This window comes from Bos indicus, chromosome 14, assembly GCF_029378745.1.
Source record: "Bos indicus isolate NIAB-ARS_2022 breed Sahiwal x Tharparkar chromosome 14, NIAB-ARS_B.indTharparkar_mat_pri_1.0, whole genome shotgun sequence".
NCBI lineage: Eukaryota > Metazoa > Chordata > Mammalia > Artiodactyla > Bovidae > Bos > Bos indicus.
Genome location: NC_091773.1, coordinates 6,057,216 through 6,077,119, shown reverse-complemented (window position 1 = coordinate 6,077,119; position 19,904 = coordinate 6,057,216). Strand labels below are relative to the sequence as shown.

Sequence of the window (19,904 nt, the reverse complement as noted above, 5' to 3'; positions counted from 1 at the left end):
TACTCAGCCCAGCATTGGGAGCATAGTAATTGCTCAATAAGAATAATGTTGTTCTCCTAACGTATATCCTATTCAAGAAGCTGATCCCCAAATAGACAGAGAATCTCAGTGTTGGAAGGTGACTTAGAAAGTGGCCAGTCCCACCCCATGCAGACATCCCTTCTCTGAAATACTCGCCCGGTTGTCTGACATTCTCTTCTAGACTGAGTCATGCTCCTGAGGGGGGACTCCAGACGGAAGCTAGAGTGGGCTGGCTCCGTTAGCACCCATCCCTAGCCTCCTAATAAATCTTTCTGTTTTGAGGAGGCTGAAAAGATAAGATCTATACTTCCAAGACACTCTTGCAGCTAGAGTTCATGTAGCTCCTAGGTTCTGCAAAGCGGGTGTGCTTTCTGAAACCCAGAGGCTGATGTGAGCCATCTGAGCTATTGCTCTGAGAGAGTGATGGTGGTATTTCTGGCATCCAGTTATGGAGTCACAGGTGCCCAGGACAGTGAGGGCAGCATGTTTCTGCTAGACGGGACCTGCGATGTGCCGAGCTGCTGTATTTATGGCTGTTCCCGGGAAATCTGATCCCCCCAGAGATTCTGGGAGTGCTGAAATATAATAAATATTTCTTCTCCTGCTTAAGATAGCTAGATTGATTTTATTTTTTAAACAACGACCCTGATTAATATACCCTTCACAGGCTCTATATTATCTAAACAATAAAATGTGATCTATTCCTGTGACAGCCAAGTGTCTACATGATTTACCCCCTGGGACATCTCCTGTCTCATCTCTCACCCCCGCCCAACCCCTGACCTTTCATTTCCATTCTGCCTCAGAGTTTCATGAATATCCCCTTTCCATTTCCAGGAAAGTTTGGTTTAGATAAATTTGGCATTTATTGAGCCGACTCTGGGCCCTCAGACTTTATGTCTGTTAGTTCTCTGTGTGTATGTGTGTAAGAAATCACCATTGAATGCTTGTTAGTTTCCAGTCATTTATCTAGGCTTAGGCTTCCAAAACAGTATGGAATTTAAAATTAGGTGGACTAAGAATAGGAACAAGAAAAATAAAGATATATATTAGAAATATGTATTTTATATATATTTGAAACATATCACTGTAAATGACTCATGGGGAAAAATGTTCCCTTGGGAGGAAATGCTGGATTTAGAATCAGAATTTTGACCAAGAGTCAGTCCTTTTGAATGAAAGAAAGAAAACAACCTCTGGAGAAAGATTTCTAAGCAGAGGCAACAACAAAGGCAGACTCCAAGGGCTTCCCTTGTGGCTCAGATGGTGAAGAACCCGCCTGCAGTGCAGGGGCCCAGGTTCCATCCCTGGGTCAGAAAGATCCCCTGGAGAAGGGAATGGCAACCCTGCTCCAGTATTCCAGCCTATAGAATCCCATGGACAGAGGAGCCTGGTGGGCTATGGTCCAGGGGGTCGCAAAGAGTTGGATACGACTGAGTGACTAGGCATGAGCACCAAGGCAGAACAAAGGGTGTAGTCTGTGAAGAATCAAGGGAGTGTCCTTGTGTCTAGAAGACAGAGCAGCCGGATGATGAGAAATGGTAAGAGAGAGGGAGGGATGCAGGATGGGGAGGGAGAGAAGGAGCAAGCAATGAGAATTTAAATTCTGACCTCCTGAATTAGACTCAACAATATAAATCGTCTCTCATGTGACAGTCCTGCAAAATTCTGAAGGTCCCAGTGAACGTGGACTGGAGACCACTGTCCCAGAGCAGCACAGTGAAAGGAGGTAAGTGGCTGGCTTCGTGGGCACAGTGCGCTCCAGGGAGATGTCCAGAACAAGGCCGAGTCAAAATGGAATAAATGTAACTGCTCGTCCTTTTGGATCGCTTTAAACAACTTTCCAGATAGTTGGTTTTTCTCTGCACCCCCAGTTCTTATCCAACCACCTGGCATAGAATGTTCACTCAGAGGGTGGTGATTATAGGACTGGTGGACAAAAAAGTACTCTCAGGCTGCTGTGAACTCTCAACATAGCCCCTCATTCTTCCATCTCCTTTTACAGATGAAGAAACTAAAGCCCAGATGGCTGATGGAACTTTGGAAAGATCACACAAATATTTAGTGATGAAGCTATAAGTAAAACCTGAGGCGTGCGACTCCCAGTCCAGTGATTTTGTGCTAAAAATTGCATGAAAATTACCTGACTCTAGTTTTCAATGGAATAAAAAATAAATTATACAGCTGGGAGCTGTCTAGCACGGTGACTGTAACACATATAAACTCTGCAAATGTTTGTGGAATTGAATTAGAAATCGGAAAGAGTCAGAAAGCTTCTCTGGTTTATCTAACCTCTCATTTTGCTCTGAGATGGAAAGTGGGTGCCAGAGCTGGGGATGACCTTTGCCAAGGTCGCATGGCTCATCGGCCACAGAGCTGCCCAGAGAATCCCTGAACCCTTTGCCTCTTGATCCAACACTCCCTTCCTCGCATGTGGCACTGGAGTGTGACTGAGGTTCTGGAGGCTGAGTCTGAGGGTAAAAAGGCATGACATTGTTTAAAGCCATTTCATTGTCAGCTCAATCTGAGGCGGCTGAGTAGGAAAAGACAGTAATTCAAGTTGTCAGGGCCCTTAGAAACCTGCTCTGGGGTGTTGTATTCATAATGGAAAGAATTGTAATGCTGGAACATGGTTATTCTTGGGCCCATTCTAAAACCAAAAGTGTGTATTCTCAGCAGGCTCCATGCAGACAATTACAGTTAAACACAAACTTCCAGATAAGCTAAATTTCTGGGACTTGGTAAATAGTTCCATGTTCAGATAGTGTCCTCTCGCTGGGTGCTGCTGGCATAAGGCAGAGGGGACGGACAGAGCAACTGTGGACTCCATTTACCAGCATCTCTCTGGGTCATCCTTGTCTCCTGTGTCCCTGGTAACTTTGGGAGGCACATAAAACACTCCCCCAATTCCCTAACAGTGTAGAACCAGTCTGAGCCACTCATCCCACTTTTTCTTGTTCTGCAAACTGAGTTAGTCCCAAATGACCTTCCAAAGGCAGACACTTAATCAATAGGAGGTTCTAATGAGCCTCATTTGCCACCGCAGCTATGTGGGAGGGGAAAAGGCAAATCACAAATAGGAGAAGCCTTATCTCCTCTCCAGCTGCCTGCAGGGAGTGAACTCATGCCCTTTTCTGCATCTTCAACTCTTTCTTTCATTCCTTTAAGTGTTTTTCCTTTCTAGAGAGAGTGAAGAGAGAAAAAAAATGTGCTACGCTAACACTGAATTCACCCCAACTTTTTAGCAGAATGCAAACCTGAAGCCTTTAGAGCTTCCCAGGTAGTACTAGTGATAAAAAACCCACCTGCCAATGCAGGAGATGTAAGAAAGTGGGTTTGATCCCTGGGTTGGGAAGATCCCCTGGCGGAGGGCGTTGGAACCCACTCTAGTATTCTTGCTTGGAGAATCCCCACGGACAAAGGAGCCTGGTGGGCTACAGTTCATGGGATCATACCGAATCAGACACAACTGAAATGATTTAGGATGCACATACAAACCTAAAGCCTTACAAGTGAGCTATCCTCAAAGACCCACTGTTTCTCCAGCTGATTTTTTCACTTTCAAATGAGAAACTGAGTTCTATAAAGAAGAAGTAACTTGGATACAGTCATCCTATAAGCTCAGTACAGGGCAGTATGTAGATCTCAGTGTTTCTGTATCTACAGAGCTCTTTGCCTCACACTTGAAAGTGAAAGTGATGTAGCTCAGTTGTGTCTGACTCTTTGCGACCCCCGGTGGACTGTAGCCTTTCAGGCTCCTCCGTCCATGGGATTCTCCAGGCAAGAATACTGGAGTGGGTTGCCATTTCCTTCTCCAGGGATCTTCCCTACCCAGGGATCGAACCTGGATCTCTCGCATTGCAGGGAGATGCTTTACCATCTGAGCCACCTCACACTTAGCTGATGTCAAATTTCCTAGGTTATTCTGGTGACATTAAGAAATATGTAGGCTGATACACATCAAACTTCTCTTGTAGCAATGTTTTCAGAGAAATTTCATAAGACACATGTGAAACCCTTCCCATTTCATCCATGGTACTTTTTTCATTCCAGAGGCACCGGTTACCACCTGAGTTATTCAGTGATTCTGAGAGACTTGTCTTTTTGCTCCTCTAATATCAAATGCAACTTCAAAATAAGAGATCTGAGGCCGTGGAAGAATGTTCAAGTCCATTTTCATAGACTCAGAGGAGCCTCTGAGAGGTGCTAAGGAAGGGACTTCCTTTGGAATCATCTCCAGTTCTGCTGGGAACAGCTTTCTCTTCAGGATCAGCAAGTCCTGGGTAGGAAGCTCAGGGCTATGAGTTTCTTTCTGTGGTTGCTGGAAAAGTATGATCCTGCCTCTCAATTCTCTGGGCTGAAGCACAGAGGTCATGACAGCCTCTCAAAGAGTTGATATGACTGTTACTACGTTATCTGCCTATCTTCTTCATTTGTTAATCATTAAAGGCAGTGAGTGTACAAATTCATTATGTTAGGGTTCTTTCATGCAACATAGGAGTGGTTCATAGCTGAGTTTCAGAGTCCTGGGACCATCAGGCAGCCCGAGAGGATGGTTGACAGGAACTCTTTTTAAAAAAAAAAAAATTATTTATTTTAATTGGAGGCTAATTACTTTACAATACTGTAGTTTTTTTTTGTTGTTTTTTGTCATACATTGACATGAATTAGCCATGGGTGTACATGTGTCCCCCATCCTGAACCCCCCTCTTGCCACCCTCTCTATCCCGTCCCTCAGGGTCATCCCAGTGCACCAGCCCTGAGCACCCTGTCTCATGCATCAAACCTGGACTGGCAATCTGTTTCACATATGATAATATACATGTTTCAGTGCTATTCTCCCAAATCATCCCACCCTTGTCCTCTCCCACAGAGTCCAAAAGACTGTTCTATACAGCTATGTCTTTTTTGCTGTCTCACATACAGGGTTATTGTTACCATCTTTCTAAATTCCATGTATAAGTGTTAGTATACTGTATTGGTGTTTTTCTTTCTGACTTACCTCCCTCTGTATAATAGGCTCCATTTCATCTACCTCATTAGAACTGATTCAAATGTATTCTTTTTAATGTCTGAGTAATACTCCTTTGTGTATATGTACCATAGCTTTCTTATCCATTCGTCTGCTGATGGACATCTAGGTTGCTTCCATGTCCTGGCTGTGAGCACCTGCTTATTACTTTTCTGCTCCTTTTGACTCTCCCTGTGCTGTGATATGGGCACGTAGGTCTCTCTCATTCTTCCAGCCCAATGTTTGTATATATTCCTGTGGCCTCCATAGAAATCATGCCTCTTCTTCTCCCCTTTAAGGGGCAGACCCCAGAGCAGGGACAGGCAGTAACACTTCAGGGGTGTCTTTAGGTTGGTAGAGTCAGACATGACTTAGCCACTGAACAACAACAACAAGTTAGGTTAGTGAATGTTCTGTGGTCCAGATTAAGCTGAACAGCAACAACAAATTAGGTTAGTGAATGTTCTGTAGTCTAGACTAGGCATGACTAGTTCTCCTGTTCTGCTCTGCAGTTTTGCTTTTAGACACACACTGAGAGATCAAGACCCTTAGGTTTGCTGAACTGATTCAGGCTTTCTCATTAGTGCACACTCTGTCATTCCCTTGGTGTATCTATCCTTGAAAACTTGCCGCTGAGTGCGAATCTGCTGTCTCGTCCAGAAGAGCAATGGAGCAGACAGCGGCTCCATCTTCATCTGCAGCCCCAACATATACTCTCTGGCTGCCTCGCACCTGCAAGGAACTCAGGAGCAGCAGATGTTCTTCGGTTGTCTTTTTTTGCATCAGAATAGTAGTGAGACCTGAGGTTTTAGCAGCATCATTATGGAAAAATACCTTAACTTGCCTTATGAATAGCTTCTGTTTAGCCAAATGTAGGCCTTCTTGGTATAGACACAGCAAGGCCACCAAATGGCTTAGTTGAGTTTACTGATTCCTATCTGGGGCTTGAGACAGAAACATAGCACAATGAGTGAGGGCCAATTTCCCATGCCCTGTGTGCATTTCCTTTCCAGTAACAGAAGTGGTGCAGCCAGGAAAAAACAGGTTGTTTCTAAATTCCTGGCCAGAATACCAATAGAGTACCATTTTAATCACATTTCATCTTGTTACTCACATCATCTTCCGTTAGGACAAGTAGCACCGTAACATCTTACCAGGCTTCCATTGAATATTGACCTCTCTATTGCCTAGTATATCTTTTGGGAAAATGTGGTGAAGAAATGTTCATGCAATGGTGAATAAGTGTATAAATGAATCAGTTCAGTTGCTCAGTCGTATCCAACTCTTTGCGAACCCATGGACTGCAGCAAGCCTCTCTGTCCATCGCCAACTCCTGGAGTTTACTCAAACTCATGTCCACTGAGCCCATCCAACCATCTCATCCTCTGTTGTCCCCTTCTCTTCCCACCTTTGATCTTTCCCAGCATCAGGGTCTTTTCAAATGAGTCAGTTCTTTGCATTAGGTGGCCAAAGAATTGGAGTTTCAGCTTCAGCATCAGTCCTTCTAATGAATATTCAGGACTGATTTCCTTTAAAATGGACTGGTTTGATCTCCTTGCTGTCCAAGGGACTCTCAAGAGTCTTCTCCAGCACCAGAGTTCAAAAGCATCTATTCTTCGGCACTCAGCTTTCCCTACAGTCCAACTCTCACATCCATACATGACTACTGGAAAAACCATAGCTTTGACTAGACAGGCGTTTGTTGGCAAAGTAATGTCTCTGCTTTTTAATATGCTGTCTAGGTTGGTCATAACTTTTCTTCCAAGGAACAAGTGTCTTTTAATTTCATTGCTGCAATCACCATTTGCAATGATTTTGGAGCCCAAATAGATAAAGTCTGTCACTGTTTCCACTGTTTCCCCATCTATTTACCATGAAGTGATGAATAAATGAATAAAATTACCTAATTGCCAAAATTTTTTTATGGAACATGCCAATATTGCTTGCTGGAAAAATTTTAACTCAGTGATCCAACGGTTCAGGAATGTGTAGTCATGTTGGTATTTGACATTTGTTTTGCATATCATATTATATTAGAAATAAAAATGGGGAAAAACCAAATAACAATTGAAATAAATGAGGAAGCATTTTAAATTTATCAAGAGATAATGATTAATGCTTTATTTTTAATTAAAACATTCTATCTATCATCTATCTATTCATCTAACTAGAGAATTAGAGAACCTCGTTTAGATTAAAAGATTTAGATGCTATTTAAATGTATGGGCACAAACGTCCCAATATCTTTTCTGAGATTCATCCTGGGCAACGCTCAAAGCCTGAGGACATAAATCTTTATATCCCCTTGATGACTACTTCTCTTGTGTTTTCAAGCCCCCAACACTGACAGTCCTGTGGTCCTATGGTATAGCACGTGCGTGCGTGCTCAGTCACTCAGTCATGTCCAACACTTTTTCAGTCCCTTTGACTGTAGCCTGCCAGACTCCTCTATCCATGGAAGTTTACCAGGCAAGAACACTGGAGTGGGTTGCCATTTCCTCCTCCCGGGGGATCTTCCCAACCCAGGGATTGTACTAGCGTCTCTTATGTCTCCTGCATTGGCAAGCAGGTTCTTGACCACTAGCACCAGCTGGGAACAACCTACTTCATATGATTACAAAAATTAAAGGAATTTTATTGCATATAAGCAGATAATGCATCTATAAATACTTGTGGTTTACAGTAAGAGCTAACTAATTTACTATCAATACCTATTAGTATACAATGCATTCTTGTTTTTTGTTTTATTTTCTTAACCTACTTTCCTCCTTCTTGGGACATAATCTGAAACCTATTTTTCATAGTTAAAAAGATCTGCCAGAATGTCTTACTAAACAAAATGCAATCTTATTCATAAGATAAATTCTGATACTAGGTTTAAAATATAATTTATAATCTTTGCTTGTTTCTCTGCAAAATACTTTTAGAAAGAGAAGAGGAAGAGGATGGAATAAAAACCATCACTCACAGGCCACATTGAAAACCTATTGCCAAGTATTCTAGGATTTAAACTCTAAGTTTTCTTTTATTTCACCTAGATTGGCATAACTATTTGCAATCTCCTAAATTCATCATGTTTTTTCCTTAGTCTTCTATTAATATTTTTTAGCTCCTCTTGGAAAAGTTGTGCTTTTTTTAAGTTTATATACTCTCTATATGTCATGTCCAGTCTGATCTTAGCTGGCTGAGGGCTCATTTTACACAATTTGATTGAGACTAAGAGGAATGGTTTCATATATATTTCTTCTTTATTTCAAAGGCCTAAAATTTAATTTATCACATATCTAGTAGTCTCTATTTTCACAGTTTTTTTAAAAAAAATCTTGTCTTTAGTCAATGCACAAAGGTTTGTGATGGATGGGGATTCGTTTGTATCAAAGACCTACATTTGCTGGATATTAATCTGAAAGAAGAAAATGAATCTTTCTAGGATTCATCCCCTTGTTCTGTATAAAAGTAGCCGTCTCAGAGTGTTTGCGGGGAAGTGAAATGATGTTCACGGTAGACACCCAACAAAAGGCATATGCTAAAAATAATGATGCTGATGATGGTGGTGGAGATACTGATGAGAGTTTTATTAGGAGAGAAATAGGGCAAAAGCAAATAAACGCTTGGCAATGGAATAAGCACAGACGTTAAAACCAAACAAAATTAGGCTCAAATTTTAAGACCTCAGTTTTAGCTAGGTAACTTGACTGTGTAAAACTTCGAATCCTCTGTATTTTTATCTCTGAAATGGGGATTTTTTTTAATTTTGCACAATTTTTAAATGTTACTTTCCACTTACAGTTATTACAAAACATTGGCTGTATTCATCTTATTGTACTGCACATCCTCGAGTCCATCTCACACCCGACAGTTCATGCCTCCCGCTCCTCCACCCCTATATTGCCCCTCCCCTTCTCACTGGTAACCACTAAATTGTTCTCTATATCTGTGAGTCTGCTTACTTTATGTTATATTTACTAGTTTGTTGTATTTTTTAGGTTCCACATGTAAGCAATGTCATAGGGCATTTATCTTTTTCTGTCTGACTTATGAAATGGGGAATGTCGATAATACGGTCTACCTCATGAATTTGTTTTGAGAATTAGGAAGAATATATATAAATGCCATTCTCTAGATATGCAGGTAGATAAACAGATGATAGATATAGGCTGATACAACAGCATATATATATATATAAGTATAATTTGCATACAATGTATATACTTGTAATTATAAATACATAATTGTTCACAGTACTTTCATTCATAAGTGTGCTTTGCTTAGAGAAAAGGCTGTCAGAGGATAAGCTCTTTTTTGTAAGGCGTATGTATATTTGGAATTTTTCATTTTCCTCAGCCCGTGTTACTGAGATCACTGTGAGAGGAGAGAGAATGCCTTGCTGTGTGCCAGGTGCTTCACTCAAATGTCACGGCCACTGTACCAGGTTTCACTGAACAAATTACTGCTAAGGGTACACTATGGCATCGCAGTACCTTCAGATCCATTAAGAGACAATTTGCTAATTCCATAAGAGGATGGATCAGGGATAATATTGGTATTACCTGTGTCCCTCGAGTTCAGGAGTTCTTCTCACATTCATTTCATCCAATTAATCCTGATAGCTGTTATGCCCATCACAGAAGTGGATAAACTCACCACAAGATCAGTGAGAATGTGTCAGGTCCCGCTAAGAGGTTATGTTGCTACCCGATATAGAATCCAGTGGCCTTAATTTCTGTCTCTGTTCTGGCTCTCAGACACTGTAGGCTATCCTGCCATGCTCTTTGTAAAAGTTCGAGACAAATTTGAACCAACAGAAAGAAAACTGATGCTTGGAATTACACAGTTGCTATAAATATTGTATATTAAGCATTGAAGTGGGGGACCAGGATAAAGAGGAAACTGGGAGCTATGGAATATGTCATATAAGGAAGAGAGAATGAATTGAGAACATTTAGTTTAGAGAAGGAAAAATGCAACACTGGAAACTGTACCCATGTAAATAACACTCTGAAATTTACAAAGCATTTATATATCTCTATGTCCTCATTTACCCTTCAGAAGAATTTGTAGTCTAATCAGGTCTTCTATTTTTACAGATGAGAAATCTGAACCTAGAGCTTGGTAGTATCTGTAAGGTGACACTCTTAGGAAGTTTAGGAAAGTCAATATCTTGAGATAAGTATTAGATAATCTGGTATTAGATGATGCAATTATGCATATTAATCGAGGAGAGTGAAAAAGTTGGCTTAAAGCTCAACATTCAGAAAATGAAGATCATGGCATCTGGTCCCATCACTTCATGGGAAATAGATGGGGAAACAGTGGAAACAGTGTCAGACTTTATTTTTCTGGGCTCCAAAATCATGGCAGATGGTGACTGCAGCCATGAAATTAAAAGACGCTTACTCCTTGGAAGGAAAGTTATGACCAACCTAGATAGAATATTCAAAAGCAGAGACATTACTTTGCCAACAAAGGTCCATCTAGTCAAGGCTATGGTTTTTCCTGTGGTCATGTATGGATGTGAGAGTTGGACTGTGAAGAAAGCTGAGCACCGAAGGATTGATGCTTTTGAACTGTGGTGTTGGAGAAGACTCTTGAGAGTCCCTTGGACTGCAAGAATATCCAACCAGTCCATTCTGAAGGAGATCAGCCCTGGGTGTTCTTTGGAAGGAATGATGCTAAAGCTGAAACTCCAATACTTTGGCCACCTCATGCAAAGAGTTGACTCATTGGAAAAGACTCTGATGCTGGGAGGGATTGGGGGCAGGAGGAGAAGGGGACGACAGAGGATGAGATGGCTGGATGGCATCACCAACTTGATGCAGGTGAGTTTGAGTGAACTCCGGGAGTTGGTGATGGACAGGGAGGCCTGGAGTGCTGCGATTCACGGGGTCACAAAGAGTTGGACACGACTAAGCGACTGAACTGAACTGAACTGAACTGAATTGAATGCAAAAGAGGCCTGTTTTTTTCTAGGAGTTTTATGATTTCTAGTCTTTCATTCAAGTTTTAAATCTATCTTGAGCTGATTTTGTATATGGTGTGAGATAGTGATCTAATTTCATTTTGCTTTTTGTATGTGGCTGTCCAGTTTTCCCAACAGTGTTTATTGAAGAAACTATCCTATATCTATTGTGTGTTCTTTGCACCTTTGTTGAAAATTAACTGTCCATATATCTGTGAGTTCATTCCTGGGCTCTCAGTTCTGTTCCATTGGTCTATGTGTCTGTTTTTCTGCCAGAATCATGCTGTTTTCATTACCAGAGTTTTGTAGCATAATTTGAAATCAGGGAGTGTGATACTTCCAGCTTTGTTCACTTGACAAGATTCAACCCCATTTATGTAAAATATTTTTCATAGAATTGTATAATTTTTCATAAAACATGTAAAATTGTTACAGAAGGACTGTACCTCAGCATAACGAAAGCCATATATGACACACCCACAGCTGACATCACACTCAGTTATTAAGGTGAGAAACTGGAAGAGGTTCCTCTGAGATCAGAAGTGAGATGAGAATGCCCACTCTTGCCACTGATCCAACAATTAAGCAAGAAAAAGAAATAAGAGGCAAACAATTTGGAAAGGAAAAAGTAAAACTCTCACTATATGCAGATGACATGATTTCATATACAGAAAACTCTAAGAGCTCCACCAAATAGCTATTACAAATACTATATGAGTGCAGTACAATTACAGAGTACAAAATCATTACACAAAAATCTACCTTATTTCTCTCTACTGACAATGAGCTAGCAGAAAGGAAAACTAAGAAAATAATCTCATTTATAATCACAACAGAAAGAATATCTAGGCATAAATTTAATCAAAGAGGTGAAAGACCTGTTAACTATAAGACGTGGTTGAAAGAAATTGAAGATGAGGGCTTCCTTGGTTGCTCAGTCATAAAGAATCCAACTGCCAACGCAGGAGACACGGGTTCAGTCCCTCATCCTGGAAGATGCCACATGCAGCCAAGCATGTAAGGCCTTGCACCACAATTACTAAGCCTGTGCTCTAGAGCCAAGGAGCCCGCAGGCTGCAACCACTGCAGCCAGCATGCCCTGGAGCCCGCGTTCCACAAAAGGAGGGGCCGCTGCAGTGAGAAGCCCCGGCACCACAACCAGACGGCAGGCCCTGCTCACTGCAGCTAGAGAAAGGCCTGAACAGCAACCGAGACCCGACGCAGCCAGGAGTAAAATGCAATTTAAAAATTAGTGCAAGCATAAAAAAAGAAATTGAAGAAGACACAAAGAAATGGAAAGATATTCTGCCCCATGGATTAGAAGAATTAACATTGTTAAAATGTCCGTATTGCCTAAAGCAATCTACAGATTCAGTGCAATCCTTATCAAAATCCTGTGAATTTTTTTTCACAGAAATAGAAAAAAAAAATCCTAAAATGTCTGTAGAATGACAGAAAGTTCCTGAATAGCTAAAGCAATCTTGAAAACACACACACACACAGGGATTTACATTATATTTTTTTCTCTTCCTGAAAAATTCTTCCTCTACATCTTCTTATGACTCGCTACTTCTTAGCGCTCAGAGTTCAGGTTATATGTTACCTTTTGGGGTCAGACTTCTTTGCCTAACTCATCTAAAGACGTTCCCCTGGAAACCTCTGCATATTACAACATTCCTCTCTTTTTGATTTCAGTCTTTATAACAGACGCTTCTATCTTGTTTATTCATTTATCATCTGCTCCTCTCTGCTAGAATTTCATTCCAAGAAAGCAGGCACATTGCCCAGTTTATTCACTATTCTATTCTTGGTATCTAAAACAGTACCTGATACATAATAGATGACAAATATTTACTGAGTGAATGAAAGGGTATGTTGATTTTTAGCGGTGAAAAGGCAAGATAGTTATCTTTGTGAAATATAGGAGAATTAATAAACTTATGTTTAGCCGTAGGGGTCAGAAACAGGCTTGACAAATGAGATTCTAGAGAGGTAATAGACTTTAATCCTTCAAAAGGAAAGAACTTTATAAAGTATTATATATCCATATCAAAGAAATAGGCTGTCCAGTATAATGGATGGCTCAGCAGTAAAAAATCTGTCTGCAATGCCCAACAGGCAGGAGACATGGGTTTGATCCTTGGGTTGGGAAGATCTCCTGGAGGAGAGCATGGCAACCCACTGCAGTATTCTTGCCTGGAGAATTCCATGGACAGAGGAGCCTGGCAGGCTATATAGTCCACAGGGTTGCAGAGTCGGACACATGTGAGCAACTAAACACACACAGTGGTTAGTTCATGCTCAGGGAGACGAGAGACAAGCACGCCCAAATGCAGGGATGCTCATATCAGGCGGTGGTTACAACAAGGTGGTCTCTATTCTACTTTCTCACTTCTGGAAGCTATAACTCTAAGGGGGCATTTTGTATGGAGAATGTTGTTTTATGGGGCAAAAGCAAATTAGTAGGCAAGCGTCCTCATTGTACTTTATTATTGTCCACTAAAAGTCATACAAATCATAAGATGATACTGGGAAATGCATATGATCTTCTTTGCAAATGCTTTATGCTGAAAGAGAGATTTTTAAACAGTATATTAGATTTTAATTTACAGTAAATATGCAATTACTCTCAATCGGTGGTTTTGGTTGCAAGTAACCAAAAAACATGACTAAAAATGGTTTAAACAAATAGGGGTTTATAATATCCATTTAAATGAAGTCTGGAACTAGTCAGTTCCTGGCACGGATTTAACTGTGGTATCGCTGATCTTTCACACTTTTGTTTCTGTCCACTCTTCTATTTTCTAGATGGATAGCTCTGACTCTCAAGTAGTTTCACAGAGTAGGTTGCTAACTCTTTCTGAGTGTTAGTCTCATAAGTAAAATATTAAAAATACTAATAGTGCCTCTTTTATTGCACTGCAATTAGAAGTCAAAGGATAATGTATGACCAGGGCTTTGCTCTTGTCTTTGCCTCCAAGGGCTCTACATTTAAACCACTTTTATGGGGAGGTGATCCTACAAGGAGGGAAAATGATACAGAGGGGAGAGAAAAGTCAAGGCACACTCGTGGGAGGGATTCCACAGTGGGACTCAGGTTCGAGTCCCCCAAGGTCTGCCAAAGAAACTTTAAATTGTCCAACAACAGACCAGAAGTCTGGAGTTTTAACCCAGGGACTGCCATCCTAAGTTGATTAATCGTTGGTCCCTGGTTGTCTATTCCTTCTGCCCACGATCTGTGACTGCCTCCGGTGGAACATGCTCCAGCACTCATGGTGCTGGGTAAGCCCTTAGGCAGAGGAGAGAAGAGAAAGGACCACATGCTTGAGGTTGGGAGCTGCCCACCTGCCAGGTCTAGGAAGACTCAGATGCGCTGAGGGGTGTGAGTGAGTCAGCCCTAACCCTCAACTCTAACCCTAACCCTTAACCCTTATCCCTTAACCTTAACCCTTAACCCTAACCCTTAACCCTTAACCCTAACCCTGGCATCTGCTAAATTCACCAGGTAAGGGGAGCAGATCTTGTTACTATAGTTGCCGCTGCTACTGATTTTGTCATTGTGATTACTATTATTGACCCTACTTTTACTATTATTTTACTTTTTAAGAAAGTATTAGATGGCTAAAGAAAATGACCTGCACCTGCAGAATAACAAAGAATGTGCTTTTTCTCTAGCTTTCCCATCAGAAAATTGGGAAATGCCAATAATGGAGATTTACTCCAAACAAAAATAGGTAATTTTCAACATTTCAAGTTTCCAGAGGTAACTAGAAGGTGGGCTCCAGAACAGACAAACCAGTCCTAGGGTTAATTACCATGGTTTCCCTGCTATTTCACCGGTTTCTTACAATTTAGTCTTTTCTTTCTTTCTCCCTCTGCGTCTGTTTGCCGGAAGCCAGTGGTCTGGGCATGGTGCCCAGTTTGATTTAATTTTGGTTTTCTACTTATGCAGCATCCTAGCTGTGGTCTGGAGATGACATATTACAAATTGTGTTTAGGCGTTTTTGTTTATTTATGGTGGGACAAGTACAGAAAGCTTGTGCCCAGCTTGTTTGGATAATAACGTTTAAAACAAGAGAAATAAAACTAATAGCAAATGATAATACATACAAATGTGTGATTATACAGAACACTCATGCGTGTTTACATGCCTTCAAATGGAGCTTCAGATATAATAACAGGACATTGCTGCCTTATTTCCAGTCCTTTGCCATCTCTTCCCGTAATAACCTAGAAAATATGAGAAAACCCAGAATAGAGGCGTGGGGCCGTGATGTGCCATCTGAAAGCACTGGGTACGTGCATGCAAGGACTGGCATGAAGTTGGAGGTTTGCAGAGGGCTTTAAAAGATGCAGAGCAGGGACTGAGCTGGGATCCAACGAAATCCTCAAGGTAACAAAGCAGGAGCTGGACTTGCCGGGGGGCAGGCAGACCAGCTGTGTCACATTGTGTCTGCAAAGTTATGATGAAGCTTTCTGTAGTTTGTGGGTGGGATCTGGACTGTTTCTTATAATGTTCCTGGTAACTTTCAGGTGTTAAAATGTCCAGTTCCACCCACGTGGTCACTCATCCAATTTAAAACCTTTCTCTTCCCCTTGGCTGGTTCTGTCTCAGACCAGAAAACATTCGGGAAGAGGCTGAGAAAGGTACTTTCACCTGTTCATTCTATTTTTCTTCGTCTCCTCCTCACTCTCCCCGTACTGCCTTTGATCTTCCTGGGACAGAGCAGGTGGAGAGGAGTGGTAGTGGGAAGGTGGAAATGCTGTTTCGTGGCCAGCAGCATTGTGATTTGCAGATGTTCAGTGGGAGTTAGTCCTTCTTGGCGCCTCCCCAGGTGGTTCAAAGTGGAACCTCCCCAAGCAAGAAGGTCTGGGTCAGCCCCTTAGCAAGGGTGGTCTGCCCCGGCTGCTGTCTCTGCTTCTATTTTATTCTTCACTTCCGGTGGCTGTCCTCATCACTCCAGCAAACACCTTTTGTCTTTAGACTTCTGTTTGAATCAGGCATCAATCCTTAAGCCCCCTGGATTGCAAGGAACACACAACCAGTTCTCTGATTCCCTTGAAGCCCTTAGCTTTACGGTGAAAGGGCAGAAAGCCCTCTTCTCCTCCTGGTGAGCAAGAATTTACAGACCTACAACCCTGGTCAGAGTAGGTCTTCCAGCCTTTTCCAGCTGTGCTTAGCCTGTCAAAAACCAATGTCACGGTTGGATGAGTCCTTGTGGTTCTTATTATGATTGCCTTCAAGAAATAACCATCAGAAACTTTGAAAAAATGGAAGCTTATTACTTGCAAGACCTGGAATTACACAGAGAGTCCACTGGACCATATAGAGATGTCCAGTGGGGAGGGGGGTCGGGGGAGGGAAGAGCATGCCTGGATTTTCCTCTCATTGGAGTCAAGGGTTGAGATCTAGGGTCTTTGGGGCTCATTCTCTATTGGTGAATTAAAACGTAAGAGTGAGAATTTAAATCATGGGAAGAGAAAAAAAAATTAATGCAAGTGGTCAGTAACTGAAATGGAAGGAAGCCTCAGAGAGGGTGCATCTGGCACTCTGTCTAGGCTATGGTTGTGTTTATTCAAGAAACCTCATTGAAATGGTGCATCCTTGGTATGGATGCCTTTGGTAAGACAGGCACTTCAATTACCAAAGAAAGGAAAAGGAAAAAAACAAATAAATAACAACAAGAAAATAATGGTCAGCATTTACACTACAAGTCTTCAACTTCTGACCTCCTCTACTTATAAGATGGACTAGTTCTGATATAGCCACCAGCTATGGGTCAAAAAATTGATGCTTTTGAACTGCGGTGCTGGGGACTTACTCTTGAAAGTCCCTTGGACAGCAAGGAGATCAAACCTAGACAATCCTAAAGGAAATCAGCCCTGAATATCCACTGGAAGGATTGATGCTGAAGCTGAAGCTCCAATACTTTGGCTACCCGATGCGAAGAACTGATTCATTGGAAGAGTCCTGATGCTGAGAAAGATTGAACGCAGGAGGACAAGGGGGTGACACAGGATAAGATGATTGGATGGCATCACCGACTCAATGGACATGAATTTAAGCAAATTCTAGGAGATGGTGAAGGATAAGAAAACCTGGTATGGTGCAGTTCATGGGATCTCAAACAGTTGGACACGACTGAACAACTGAACAACAACATGGCCATCACGTTTGCAAGACCTGCACTGCAACAGGTGTACTTAGACTTGGTTAATTCCGTTGTCAGCATCTGTGACTTCTGCAGAATCTGAGACCACAGGAAGAGTCATCCTTAACATCCTATCATGAACTGATCCACAACAGGAAATCAGAGGAGAGCAAACATGGAGCTTCCTGTATATGTTGGCTTCACTCCTACAAGGCCATCTGTCACTGGACACCATAAGTTTATTGGGATCCTTGGAGGAGTCTTTCCTAGAGTTCTGCACCACTACAAGGCCATGGTACTACCTGGCCGGAAAGCAAGGGAAACAATAGTCCACCAACCGAGAGATGGCAAGTGGCATGGAGCTTCAAAGCACAGAGCACTTCATCCTCGATTTGCTGAGTTTTAGCTCTGCAGGTTCAGAGTTGTGGACCCAGGAAATATATTTAATCTTTCTGTGCTTCGATGTTGTATCAATAAGATGAAAATAATAGTACTCATTTTATAGGTGATTCTAAAGGATGATCTGAGATAATGTATACGAGATACTTAGAACAACATGCAAGATAAAAAGGCAATAAAGGACAGCAATGACTGGCTTGGGCTTCCCTGGTGGCTCAGCTGGTAAAGAGTCTGCCTGCAATGAGGGAGACCTGGGTTCGATCCCTGGATTGGGAAGATCCCCTGGAGGAGGGCATGGCAACCCACTCCAGTTTTCTGGCCTGGAGAATGTCCATAGACAGAGGGGCCTGGCATGTTCATGGGGTCACAAACAGTCGGACATGACTGAGTGGCTTTCACTTTCATACTTTTTTCTTTCATGACTGGCTTAGGGTTTGAATGCCACCCACTGCCCCCACCCTCACCTCCACACACACACACACACACACACACACACACACACACAATGGCTACTGTTATTTTTAAGTCCAGGAGAGAAGACCTGACTGATCAGTGGCCTCTCCTTGGCCTCTGTCTCTGGCTCACTCTGAACCCACTCCCTCATGCGATCAGCGTCTCCCTCACTCATCTCTGGTGATGACTCACCGTGAGGGTGCTTTGGAGTATGTTCCTCCTTCTCCCCAGGACACTTTCTCACTGTGGCATCACGTGGGGCCCTCTAGGGAAATTGGAAATGTCAGCGTCTTGCCCCTGATAGTCGAGCAGTGTTCCGGGGCAGACGCTTCCCTCTGAGACTCTCCCTGACCATGGTAGTGTGCTGCCAGGCTAGAGGAGCCCTGAATCTCTCGCGTGTCTCATGATTCTTGCTTTTCCCCAAACGACCGCTGCTTGGTGATCACGTTCTCCACGTTGTATGTGCCTCACTGCTCATGTATGAGAGAGAGACGGGGTGCCCTCGACTCCTCCGAAACACCTTACTCTTGGGCCAACCTCATCCCACTCCTGCAGTCCATTCCATTTCTTCCTGCTCTAACTGCTCAGCTTTTCTCTTGCCCCAGATGCTTCTCCAGCTCAGAAATTTTGCCTCAGCTTCTCATTTTGCCTCTGAGGCATGAAATCAGAAAGTGTTTTTTTTTTTTTTTTTTTTTTTTGTATTACACTCCATATTTTGACCTCTCTGATCAGGATTATAGACCCTTTTAAGTGAACTGACCCTAAAGAATAGTCCCAGATAGCAAAACCTTCTAATACAGAATTCCATTTACTGGCTCTGTCCCTGTAAAATTACCTGTCAGTTACCTGTCAGTGGGTTTACTCTGAGACTGTCTTTACCCACTGTTGGAAAATTCTATTTTTGTTTTGTCATTTTTTTTTTTTGCACTATTATGCTGTTGTTTCAGCATCTTCCTTACCTGGACTGGGGCCATGAAAGTAGTATGTCTCAAAATTTAGTATAATATGTATGAATCACCTAGGGATCTTGTTAAAATGCATATTTAGATTCAGTGTGTCTGGGGCGGGGCTCGAGATTCTTGCTTTTTTAACAAGCTCCCAGGTGATCTGGATGTCTCGATGCCCCCATGGTCCACAGTTTGAGTAGAAAGTGTTAGGGCTGCTGGCTCCAGCTTTCCACCCTGTTAGCCTCCTTCAGACTCACGTTGGTCCAGACCCTGCTCTGACCAGCGCTGACAAGTGGATCATGGCTCTTAGTAAACAGCATGGTCAGGATTTAAGCCCAGGTGGCCTAGATGTTGGTGTCTACTGTAAGTGGAAACATGTTTCTCAGGCTTTGAATCGTAATCATAGGTCACATTGTCCAAGCATTTACAGGCCAAGCATTGAACAAAGCGCTTTACATCTATGACTTTGAAAAAAAAAAAAAATCAAATCTCACAACAATTCTGTGAAATAGGCATTACCATTATCCCAATTTCATACTTGAGGACTCTGAGGTTAATGAACTTCACAGGAAATGATGGGGTTGAAATTCAAATCTAGGAAGTAGCATCATTTTTTTTAGATAAACGCTATTAACTAGTTGTGTGTGTGCGTTCATAATATTGTTCCAAGTATATATAGACGTGCAGAATAGAAGCCAGTTAGGAGACCCTGAATTGAGGTTTATTGTCATTGCTGCATTCCTACCTTGTCTGTTACAAAAATACATATTTTAAAATTAGTTTTGATTAATTATTTACTTATTTGTCTGTGTCTGGTCTTAGTTGCCACAGGCAAACTCTTAGTCGCAGCGTGAGGGATCTAGTTCCCTGACCACATATTGAACCCAGGGCCCCTGCATGGGGAGCTTGGAATCTTAGCAACTGGAAAATTAGCCTTTAAAGAAAAAAAGGAAAAAAAAAAA

General features: G+C 42.1%; 1 long non-coding RNA gene across 1 annotated transcript in view; it reads left to right on the top strand.

Moving 5' to 3' along the window:
* Positions 1 to 19,904, top strand: part of LOC109568314 (uncharacterized) — a 69,520-nt gene that overhangs the window by 7,886 nt on the left and 41,730 nt on the right. Inside the window, exons 2-3 of the long non-coding RNA XR_002182227.2 lie at positions 1,678 to 1,750; positions 2,027 to 19,904. The exon at positions 2,027 to 19,904 is cut by the window's right edge and continues 41,730 nt beyond it. This is a non-coding gene — a long non-coding RNA (uncharacterized lncRNA). The remainder of the gene's footprint in view (positions 1 to 1,677; positions 1,751 to 2,026) is intronic.